The following is a 12215-nucleotide window of genomic DNA, read 5'->3' as shown; positions in this document are numbered from 1 at the left end:
TTCTTCGCAGAGTTTTACATAGATTTGGTTTCCAAGACACAATTATTAAAACTATACAGACACTATAAGACAATCCTACTGCTAGGATATTTATCAAGTAGTCTTACCCTAGAAAGGGACACGAGACAGGGTCGTGCATGGTCACCGCTACTCTTTGCATTATATCTGGAACCATTAGCTCAATACATCAGACAAAATGAAGATATCAGGGGAATTACTATTAAAGGGACAGAGCATAAATTGGCTTGTTATGTGGATGACATTTTGATCTGTCTAGGGCAACCAACATACTCTTTACCTAAATTGATGTAATGCTTTGAAAAATATGGTCAGTTATCAGGATACAAGATCAACATAGATAAAACCCAATTACTTTCATATTACTATAGCCCACCAAGAGAAACTGAAAGTCGATACCCCTGGGCATGGCACACAGAGTCTTTCAAATATTTGGGCATTATTATGCCAAAAGATTTGGCAAAATTATCAGAATGTAATTATCAGCATTTATATAAAAGAATTAAGGAAGATGTGGCAAGATGGAGCCTGATTCCTTTTTTCAGTCTCAGTTCAAGGATTGAGTCTATTAAAACGTATATACTGCCCAGACTGTTATATCTCTTTCTGACCCTACCAATAGCGATTAATCAAAATCAATTCAATGAATGGAACAAGATGCTATCAAGGTATATTTGGCAGGGTAAAAGGCCTAGAGTTCATCTCAAAACTTTGCAATTAGCAAAGGAAAAGGGGGGGGGATGGGGCTTGCCTTCTCTTAGAGATTATTATTTTGCAAAACAGTTGAGAGCTGTGATATGTTGGTGCAACCCATCATATGGCGCTCAATGGAAAAACATTGAGGAGCGGGTACTTCCCATCCCCATGCAAGCAATTTTGGCTGATAACAACCTGCAAAGGTACATAAATACTATTGATAACCCATGGGTGAAATTGACTCTTAAAATATGGAAAGCTACTATAAAAGAATATAATCTAGAGGGAGATACTGCAATTTTTAAATGGTGTGCATATGACTCGGATTTTACACCAAATAAGTTGGATGCTAGATTTAGGGACTGGACAGCTAAAGGAATAATAGTTCTTTGCAACATAATGAAAGAAGGAACACTGTTCAGTTTTGAAATCCTTAAAGAGAAACACTTATTAGAAAAACAAGATTTTTATCAGTATTTACAGATGTGACAATATGTTAATAAGACACTTAAAAATGTAACCAAGGCAAATACATGCTTGATAGAGCTCTTTAAAAAAGCATATAATTCAGATAATGGTAGTAGAATCATTTCAAGCATGTATAAGGGGTTGTCAAATCTTAAAACACATTTGACTTCATACATTAAAACAAAATGGGAGAAGGAAGGAGGGATAATTATATCTGAGGAAGAATGGACAACAATATGGAGATATCAATGGAAGTGTACCAATTCACAGAAGTGGAGGGAGTTTGGATGGAAAAACTTGATAAGATATTTTATTACACCCTCTCAGAAATCCCATTATGATGGTAACCTCCCTGTTTTCTGGAGAAATTGTGGAAATCAAAATGCAAATCGTTATCATATTTTTTGGGACTGCCCTGTTATCAAAAACTATTGGAGGGGGATACACAAAGTCCTACAAGACATCTTTAAATGTGAAATACCCTTGGAGAGTAAGACCATATATTTTGGGTATATACCTCAAAAATGGTTGAAAAGAGATAAATATTTAATGAATATACTGTTGGTGGCTAGTAAAAAGACTCTTACTAGGAAATGGTTATCACAGGACAGCCCAACTTTAAATACATGGATGGAAATTATAATGGACATTTACAAAATGGAGAAGATAACAGCAGCTGTTAATCATAAGCTGGAACAATTTGATTCATACTGGGAAAAATGGTTTAACTACATAATGCCTCATAGGCCTGATTTTATTCTCACAAATCAATGAATCTGTTGTAAAATAAAGATCACTCCCTACTTGTACATAGTTTTTTCCTTTTGCTTGTTTTTTCTTTCCACTCTTTTCTATAAGTGTATACCTCAGATAAATACTTTGTGGAGATTTGTGATATATATGTACAATGTTTGAAATACAACTTATGGAAATGTTTGTTTGATGATGAACTTCAATAAAAAAATAAATTACAAAAAAAAAGACACTTACATATATCAAAATGCTGTTTCTGGATTTTGGTTCAGCATTCAGACCTTGGTGAACAAACTCCTGCTCCTTGGTCTAACTACACCACTGTGCAACTGGGTGTTGGACTTCCTGACCAACTGGCCTCAAATGGCTTTGTGGCAAAGTTTGCAGATGATATGAAGATAGATGGATGCGTAGGTAGTGCTGAGGAAGCAACACAATTGCAGAAGGACTTAGACAAATTGGAAGAATGGGCAAAAGAGTGGCAGGTGGAATTCATTGTTGGGAAAAGTATGATAATGCATTTTGGTAAAAGGAACAATAGTGCAGACTATTATCTAAATGGGAAGAAGGTTCAAACATTAGAGGTGCAGAGGGACTTAGGAGTCCTTGTGTGAGACTCCCAGAAGGTTAATTTACAGGCTAAGTCTGTGGTAGAAAAGGCAAATGTTATTTTGGTATTTATTTCAAGGGGAATAGAATATAAAAGCAAGGAAATAATGCAGAGTCTTTATAAGACACTAGTCAGGTCGCACTAAAAGTCTCATCAACAGTTTGGGGCCCCATATCTCAGAAAGGGTATTGTCATTGGTGAGAGATCAGAGGAGGTTCACGAGGATGATTCCAGGAGTGAAGGGGCTGACATATGAGGAGTATTTGGCAGCTTTGGGCCTGTACTCACTGGAATTTAGAATGCAGGTATGGGGGGGTGGGGGAATCTCATTGTAACCTACTGTGTGTTGAGAGGAGTAGATAGGGTTGGATGTGCAGAGGATGTTTCCTATGGTGGGGGAACCCAGAACTAAAGGGCACATCATCAAAACTGAGGGGCAACTCTTTAGAACAGAGGGAAGGGTAAGTTTTTTAGACAGAGCATAGTGAATCTGTGGAATGCTCTGCCATAGAGTGTGATGGAGGCTAAGTCCATGTGCAAATTTAGGGCAGAAGTTGATAGTTTCCTGATTGGCCAGGGCATCAAAGGATATTGCGAGAAGGCAGGTGTATGGGGTTGAGTGGGACCCAGGATCAGCCATGATGAAATGGTGGAGCAGACTCAATGGGCTGTATGGTCTAATTCTGCTCCTGCATCGTATGATCTTAAATAATCAGGATACACGCCTGCTCCTCCCTCCCCATCGTCCTCAGCATAGGTGCCCCCCAGGGCTGTGTACTGAGCCCATTTCTATACACTCTGCTCATACACAGCCAAACATCCAAGTGATCACATTGTCAAATTCCCCTATGATACACAGTGGTGGAGCTCATCACCAGCAATGATGAGACAGCTCCAGAGAGGAGGTGGATGGTACAGGGTCTGGAGCCAGGCAAATAACCTCTTCCTCAATGTCAAGAAGACAATAGAGATGGTTATCAACTTCAGGAGAACTCGCACCACTCACATCTCCATCTACACCAGCAGCACAGGAGTGGAAATTGTGAGCAGTTTCAAACTCCAGCAAGTAAACATCACACACAACCCCTCACGGTCCCAAAACACAGTCAGGAAGGCTCACAAATGCCTTTACCTTGTGAGGAGGCTGAGGAGAACTGGAGGGTGCTTATCCATACTCACATTACTCTACAGATGCACAGTAGAGAGCATTCTAACAAGCTACATCATTACTTGGTACAGAAACTGCACTGTGGCAGGCAGAAAGGCTCTATGACGGATAGTCAAAACTACCCAGTGCACCACCAGTACCAGTCTTTTCCCCACAAGGATATATACACAGAAAGGTGCCAGAAAAGGGCCAGTAACATCTTGAAGGATCACACCCAACCTGATCATGGACTCAAAACAGTTACTTTCCCTGATCACCAGCTCCAACCACTAACCCACCCCTTCATGCCTCCAACTACCAGTACATTATCAGTTCCTGTCAGTCACCTTATGTACACACACTTCTGTGCCAAGCATCACTTTATTTACATACAATCAATCTATAGACACAAGCTAACTTATGTATTTACTGTATATCTATTGTGTACTTTTTATTGTTATTGCACTCTTTATTATATTGCTTTTTATTTTCGTGCTTCATCGGATCCAGAGTAGCTATTTTGTTCTCCTTTATATTGGCGTACTGGAAATGACATTAAACTCTCCACAATCTGGAAAGAATACAGCTCAAGGGTAGAATGTCCTTTCTGGATACTGTCCTCTTGTCACTTGGTCATACAAGAAAAAGCACTCGGAATAGAAATCAATACTTATTCCTGTGCAACCCATTTTCAGTACTGCAACACTGCCTATGTTTCAAGTTTACCTTGAAAGTGTAATGTGAAAATCATGTCCACTCGTTAAAGTAGTCCATCTGTGCAACAAGAGTCGCCTTGGAGCTTGGCTGTCCTGACTTATACTCTCTATATTGTGTTGTGGTTGGTCTGGAGTTGCTGTTGTTTTTTCTTGTGTTGTGGGGCTTGGGGAGGACACTAAGCTTACTTGTCCTTAATTCAGGTGCTTTTTTTTTGCTAAATTCTCTTCCTTTGTAGCATATTGTTATTGTATGCTTAATTTTGCACTGTTTTAATGTTCCTCATTGGGATTTGGGGTTTTTAATTTGTAAAATGTTTTGAAAAACTAATAAAAAAAATTTTTTTAAAGAAAGAGTCGCCTTGGTGAGCAAGCAAACATTGCTTTCAAAACTGTATACAGTATCATTGAATTCAATGCAGTAAGTTGCAGAGAGCTCACAGCATGGAGGTGGCATAGAAATTCCTACACACCATGACATTGCATTCAGCCTCTTGGTTGCTTCCTGTTGTATGATCAACAATTACACCAAACATTTGGAATTTATTAGCATGACAAATTCTGCAGATTCATTTTACTTCTGAGCATGCAAGTGTGTTTAGATGATTGTCAATTCAACTATTTTGCTCAATGTAGCAAATTAATTCTGCACACTAAATATCTGCAGAAAATTCCCAGGAGGCAAGTTTACAGCATTGCCACAATCACAACCAATTTGCTATCACCTGATATTTTATTACAAAACTGTTCTGTCATTGCAACATAACCCATTTAAGGGCGTGCTTAAATTCAGCTTTTTTGAAATTAATGAGCACTGAAATTTCTGCTCTTATTCAGGCAAAATGATAGAATATTTGCCTGTTCATTTAAAAAAACAGAGAAATTTTAATATTACTGCGAAGACAACTTCATTTCTGTCTCTACATATTCCATATGCAGAACCATATGAAGAGCCTTTAGTTGATTTGTAAATGTGGACTTGCATCTCAAAGTATGAGATAATTACATTTTATCATACTGCTTAAATTAGCTGTCTTAAACAGAAGTATTCATAGTCAATGATCTCCTAAATGATTAAATTACCAGAACTCCCATTTGCCATTTCAGTCACTGATTTTTCCAAGGACTAATGAGAAAACAACTTAATAGTATCTGTGGCATAATAGAGATGAAGAAAGAAGTTAATAATTGTTCGAAGGTCTTTGCTGAAGGAAAGGGAGTTGATGGGATTTTCTTCTGGTGGGTTTTTTGACAGAAATGCATTGGAGCTGTAGTCCCAACAGTACAATCACCTCTAATGCTAACAGATTTTCTTAGGTTAGCTTAAGTTCAATGAAGACTGGAGCTTCCAGGCTTTATTTGTTGGTAGCTTTGAGAACAAAAAAAGGAAAATCCAGCACTTCTACCACACCAGTTGCTACGATTAAAGCGCCACAATTTTTTTCTGCAGCAAGGAATTGGATGAAAAGTGTGCTTGGGTGTGCAACTACATAGACAATTTGCTTTCTGATTTGGACTTAAGGCTTGTTTAAGCCAAATCATTGACCTCAGGACAAAATAGAAGGAAGCCAACAAAGCAATTCACACAAGTCTAATTGATAGGCATGGCCATGTTACTCAGTACCTGTTCACCGCAGCACCACAAATCAGAATGAGAGAATTTCATTTTGTTGCATTGGTTCAATTTAATATCAGAGAATGTATACAGTATGCAACCAGAAATTCTTACTCTTTGCCTACATCCACAAAACAGAAAAAATAAACAAGAATGGTTAAACCCCAGAACCCCAGAATTAAGCACCTTCTCAAACCTAAACAGAAGAGACCACGGATGCTGGAATCTGGAGCAACAAATGACCTGCTGGAGAAACTCACCAGGCTGAGCAGATTTTGTGAGGGGGAAAGGAATTTAAAGGAATTGTGTGCTCTGCTTTAGTGTTCTACAGCAAGGCTCATTGACCATTTTTTTCTGGAATGAGGTGACAGATTTAGACCGTGCAACATCCATTACAGGAAATCGCCACAGGGTGCAGGAGGCTTCCATTGTCAAAACTACTAAAATAGTATTCACATCCTGTGTTATGCATATATTTTCATTCATCTCCCTATCTTTCTTTCAGTAACATAGTCAGGAAAATTTATATCTGCCAGGAGCAATCCCAAAAAAGACCAAATCATCATTTTTACTCAGATCTAGACTCAGTTATCCCTGCAAGCAGAATAAGTGCTACACTTGCCCATTCGACTCCTCCCTCACTTCCACTCGGGGCGCCAAATGGTCCATGCAGGTGACAGAACACTTCACCTGCAAATATGTTGCTGTTGTCTACAGAATCCAGTGCTCATGATGCAGCCTCCTCTACACACGTAGGTGAGACCTGGAGGAGATGGGCAACTGCTTTGTCGAGCACCTACGCTCCATCTGTGACAAGCAGTAATTCCTGGTTGCCAAACATTTTAATTCCAGTCCCACTTCCCATGCCGACATGTTGGCCCATGGCCTCCTCTGCTGCCACGATGAGGCCAGTCTCAGGGGGGCAGAGCAACACCTCATATTCACATTGGGTAGCCTCCAACGTGATGGCATGAACAACGAGTTCTCTAACTTCCAGTAATTTTTCCAACTCCCCCTTCCCTCTTCTTCCATTCCCCATTCTGCCCTGCCTTACCTCTTCACCTCGCCTGCTTAAAAACAGTTCCCTCCCTTTTTCCCATGGTCCACTCTCCTCTGCCGTCAAATTCCTTCTTCTTCAGCCCTTTACCATTTCCACATATCACCTCTCAGTATCAGACCTCATACCTCCTCTCCCACCTACTTGACTTCACTTATCACCTTCCAGCTAGTCCTCCTTCCCCTCCCCCATGTTCTTATTCTGGCTTCTTCCCCATTCCTTTCCAGTCCAGTCGCCCAAAACATCGAATGTTTATTCCTTTCCATAGATGCTGACTCCCACCAGCATTTTGTATATGTTACTCTCATAGATGCTTTCATTTAAAGCCGGAGTTCCCAACCTGGGGTCCACAGACCCCTCATTAATGGGTCCATAGCACAAGAAACATTAAAGGAAAAAAGCACTGTCACTTATCATCATGACATGCTTTGCCTAATTTATAGCATCTTCCTATGATGAAAAAGGACCTCGTGCTTTCCCAGTGTGTATGACGATAAACTATTCTTGGGCTTCCAGCTGGATACAGGCATTGATTATAACCAATGTTTCAAAGACAAACTCTGCCATCTTCTTCAAAGATGATGCCTGGGCATGTCTAATCCGATGGTATTTATAACCCCCGTAGTCCGTCCCTCCAGATTGGTTAGTCCTCATCCAATCAGCTTTCCACTGTCCCACCTTGTCTACAATCAAATTCCAATTCTTGCTTAGAGTGAGACCTTCATCATTGTTAAAATTCTTTTCCTCTAGTTCTATTTCACTGGCTTCCTTTACCAGGCAGTCCTAAACGCCACTGGCACGGCACAGTAATTGGTGGTAGCAAAACTCTGCATTTGCAATGGCCATAGGATTGACTTTGATGGCACAAAACTACTGTGCCACACCAATGGCTCTCAGGGTCTCCAGGTAAAAGAAGCCATTGAAATAAAACTAGAGGAAAAGAATTTTAACAAAGTCGAAGGTCTTGCTCGAAGTAAGAACTGGAATTTGATTGCAAACAAGGTGAGAGAGCAGAAACCTGATTGGATGAGGACTAACCAATCAGAAGGGACGGACTACGGGGCTATAAATACCTCTGGACTAGGCAAGACCAGGCAGAGTTTGTCATTGAAACCTTGGTTATAATTGATACTTGTACCCGGCTGGAAGCCTGAGAAGTTTATGTACCTATGATGTTCAGTTCTCCAAAATTTATTCATGCTGAACACAAAGGTGTGTGCAACCTGCAGTGCAGAAGGAAAAATATAGAAGAGACCTTGTGAGACAATTGAATGCACAGAAATGGGAGGCTTTGGATCAATCAGGAAGAATTACTGTTGACCTAGGAGAATAGAGAGCACTGGCTTGCGTATCATGCGGACACCTAGGACTCAACATCCATGGTCAACCCCAACCAATGGACAGCTGCAAGGAGAACAGACAAGTTATCAGGAAAAGGTTGGTGAAGGCTAATCGTCTGTAGCTACCGAATAATCTACATGCTCTGATTGCCCTAGTCTAAGGAATTCATTCAAACAAACCACAATCATTAAAATTGCTAGATACCTATTTGCACCATCAGTTCAGGGGCTTGAATGTTGCATTCCTGAGTATCCAGGATCCTTGTTCCTCAATTAAAAGTCAGAGACACTATGTTGAATGAGTTAGCCTGATGATACAAGTTCTTGCTTGAAAGGTTTAAATTAATGGACTGGTGTTCATTCTGAGCTGTGGACTGCTGAGAGCAAGGGAAAGAATTTGATTATTGGATGTTAATGAAGTGCTTGAACTGCTCTCTGAACTCAACGATTTTAATGCAGTCATAACACTGACATTAACTTGACAATGTGGAAGATTGCCAAGGATGCTTGTTCATAAATAAATGTGGTGAGCCTAGGCTGGCTAATTACTGCCCTATCAGCTTCCTCCTAATCATCAGTAAAGTGTTGGAAGATTTTATTAAAAATACCACCAATAAACTGGTCACCAGTAAACTAAATAAGTGAGAGCTGCATGTTATTGGATATGCTGGAAGAACACAGAGCGGGAAGGGCATGTCATCAATTTTCAGGCACCACTATTGAGATGACAACAATGCCATTCTGGAATGTCAAATCTCAGCAATGCCATTCCATAATCTTGAACATCATTAAACTCCACCCCACTACTCACAAGTAGTCTATTCAGTGCATCATCAATTCTGTTCAGCTTCTGTCAAAATTACTCCACTCTGCACTTCATTACATCTTTGGACTGAACACAGATTGAACACATATTACAGCACAGATACAGGCCCTTCAGGCTATCTAGTTCATGCCAAACTCTTATCCTGCCTAGCTCCATCAACATGCACCTGGACTATAGCCATCTATACCCCTCAAAATTTGCAGGTTCCCTTAACTCGAACCTGCACCCATCACATCTACTCACAGCATCCTCTGAGTGAAGAAGTTCCCCCTTAGGTTTCCCTCAAGTATTTCACCTTTCATCCGTAACCTATGACTTCTAGTTCTGGTCTCTTCCAACCTCAGTGGGAAAAGCCTGCTTGCATTAATCCTATGTATATTCCTCACAATTCTGTACACCTCAATCTCCAACCACTCCAGGGAATAAGGTCCTAACCTATTCAACCTTTCCTGAAAACATGAACAAAAGAGCTGAAGAACAAGGTGAGCATCTCTGCCTTTGGTATCAAGACAAATGTCTTGATAACTTGTACTAAAACAGCCCAAGTTAAAATGATGTCAATGGCAACCAGGAGAAAAATCCTCTCCACGTTAGATTCATAATTGTAGGTACAGTATGTGTTTGTGGGTGCTGGATCATCTCAGCACCAGGTTATATTGGAAGCGATTCCTTAGAAGAGATTTCCTGGCTGAGCAATCTTCAACGTATGGTCAGTTACCTTCCTTGTTCGTGCTATTCAGCTCCATTCACAGCTCCGCAGTTGATAAAGGAGCCCATGTCAACGTACAACAAAATCTATACAGTATTCAGCCTTGGGTTCTTGTGTTAATACCTGCTCCACGGAAGTGCCAAGCAATGGCCATCAGAAATACAATTACCATTCATCATGTCACTGTCAAAAATGCTTAACTTCATCAGCCATACAAATTAGAAGAGCAGGTCATAGGCCAGCAGAAATCTATCTGCTGTCCCCCCCCCCAACCTTGCTGCCACATTCTAGGCTTCAGCTGAGAATCATCATCAGTAATTCTTTCCACTTGCCAACAGAAGTACTGCAACAACAGCATTCATGTGTGTAGCTCAACATCATCCCTTACGAGGCTGGTCATTTCATTGGAGCTCTGATGCACTTCCACTTCATTTCCATTAGAGTGTTGCAGTATCGGGAGAGCAGCAACTGGAGTTTTCACTTTGCAGCCCACAGCAGATTTGTTGAAAGCATTGTTCAAATCCAAAACATTTAATATCTAGAAAAATGCAGCGGCTCATTGGAAACATTATCACCTAAAGGTTTCGCTCCACATCACACGATTCCTCAGCCTGGAATCTTATCAACAATACTTCATGTTCATTGAGGCAAAACCATGGAATGTATGACTAGCATAGTGGAAGTACCATCACCAGGAGAACTGCAGTGTTTAAAAGTGTGATTCACCGCCAATATCTCAAGGGCAATTATTAATGACAATATCATGTGTAACAAAATAACTAACACTCTATCGACATTCTTTGAAATGTGTTGCATGCCATTACTTCCCACAAAGTAAAATCTAACATCATGAACGGCAGTGATGCTTCACTCCAGATGAGATCACGGCCTTTTACACACACTTTGGAAGTGAGAATAAAACTACAGATATGAAGATTCTTGCAGCGCCCAGTGACCCTGTGATCACTGTCTTGGAGGGTGATGTCAGGTTGTCTTTCAAGAGGGTGAACCCTCTCAAGGCAACAAGCTCCAGTGGGGTACCTGGAAGAATCTGACAGCCTGTGCCAACCAACTGGCAGGTGTGTTCAAAGATATTTTCATTCTTTCATTGCTACAGTTGGAAGTTCCCAGCTGCTTCAAAAGGGCAGAAAATCATACCAGTACCCGGGAAGCACAGGGCGAGCTGCATTAACAACTATCTTCCAGTGATACTCACAGCAACAGTGATGAAGAGATTTGAGAGGTTGGTTATGGGTAGAATCAACCCCTGCCTCAGCAAGGACCTGCACCCACTGCAATTTGTCTTTTTCCACAATAGGTCTCCAGCAGAAATGATCTCATTGGCTCTTCATATGGCCTTCGATCACCTGTACAATTCTAATATTTACATTAGCCTGCTGTAAATGGACTAAAGCTCAGTGTTTAACACAATCATTCCTACAGTTTTGATCAAAAAGCTCCAAAACCTGGACCTCTGTACCTCCATTTGCGACTGAATCTTTGACTTCCTCACCAGAAGACTATGGTCTGTGTGGATTGGAAATAATATCTCCACCTTGCTGACAATCAACACTAGCGCACTTCAAAGATGTGTGCTTATCCCATTGTTCTACTCTCTCTACATCTATAACTGTGTGGCTAGACGCAGCTCAAATGCCATCTATAAATTTGCTGACAACACAACTACTGTTGGCAGAATCGCAGATGATGTTGAGGAATGAGAGATACCAGCTAGTTGAGTGGTGTTGCAGTAACAACCTTGCACTCAACGTCAGTAAGACCGAAGAATTGATTGTGGACTTCAGAAAGGGTAAATTGAGGAGACACACAGCAGTTCTCATCAAGGGATCAGAAATTGAAAGAGTGAACAATTCCTGGGTGTCAACATCTCTGAGGATCCAACCTGTGCCCAACATATCAATGTAGTTACAAAGAAAGCATTTCAGTAGCTATATTTCATTAGGAGTTTGAGGAGATTTGGTACGTCACCAAAGACACTCACAAAATTTCTACAGATGTACTGTGGAGAGCATTCTAACTGACTGAATCACTGTCTGGTGTGGGGGAGGAGAAGCACTGTACAGAACTGCAATAAACTGCGGAGAGTTGTAAACTCAGTCAAATCCATCTAGGTCACTAGCCTCCCCAGCATCCAGGACATCTTCAAGGAGCAATGCCTCAAAAAGGCAGCATCCTTTAAGAACCCCCATCACCCAGGGCATGTCCTCTTCACATTGCTACCATCAGAGAGGAGATACAGGAG

The sequence above is a fragment of the Hypanus sabinus genome, chromosome 2 (genome assembly GCF_030144855.1).
Source record: "Hypanus sabinus isolate sHypSab1 chromosome 2, sHypSab1.hap1, whole genome shotgun sequence".
NCBI lineage: Eukaryota > Metazoa > Chordata > Chondrichthyes > Myliobatiformes > Dasyatidae > Hypanus > Hypanus sabinus.
Note: the sequence above shows the minus strand (reverse complement) of the source record.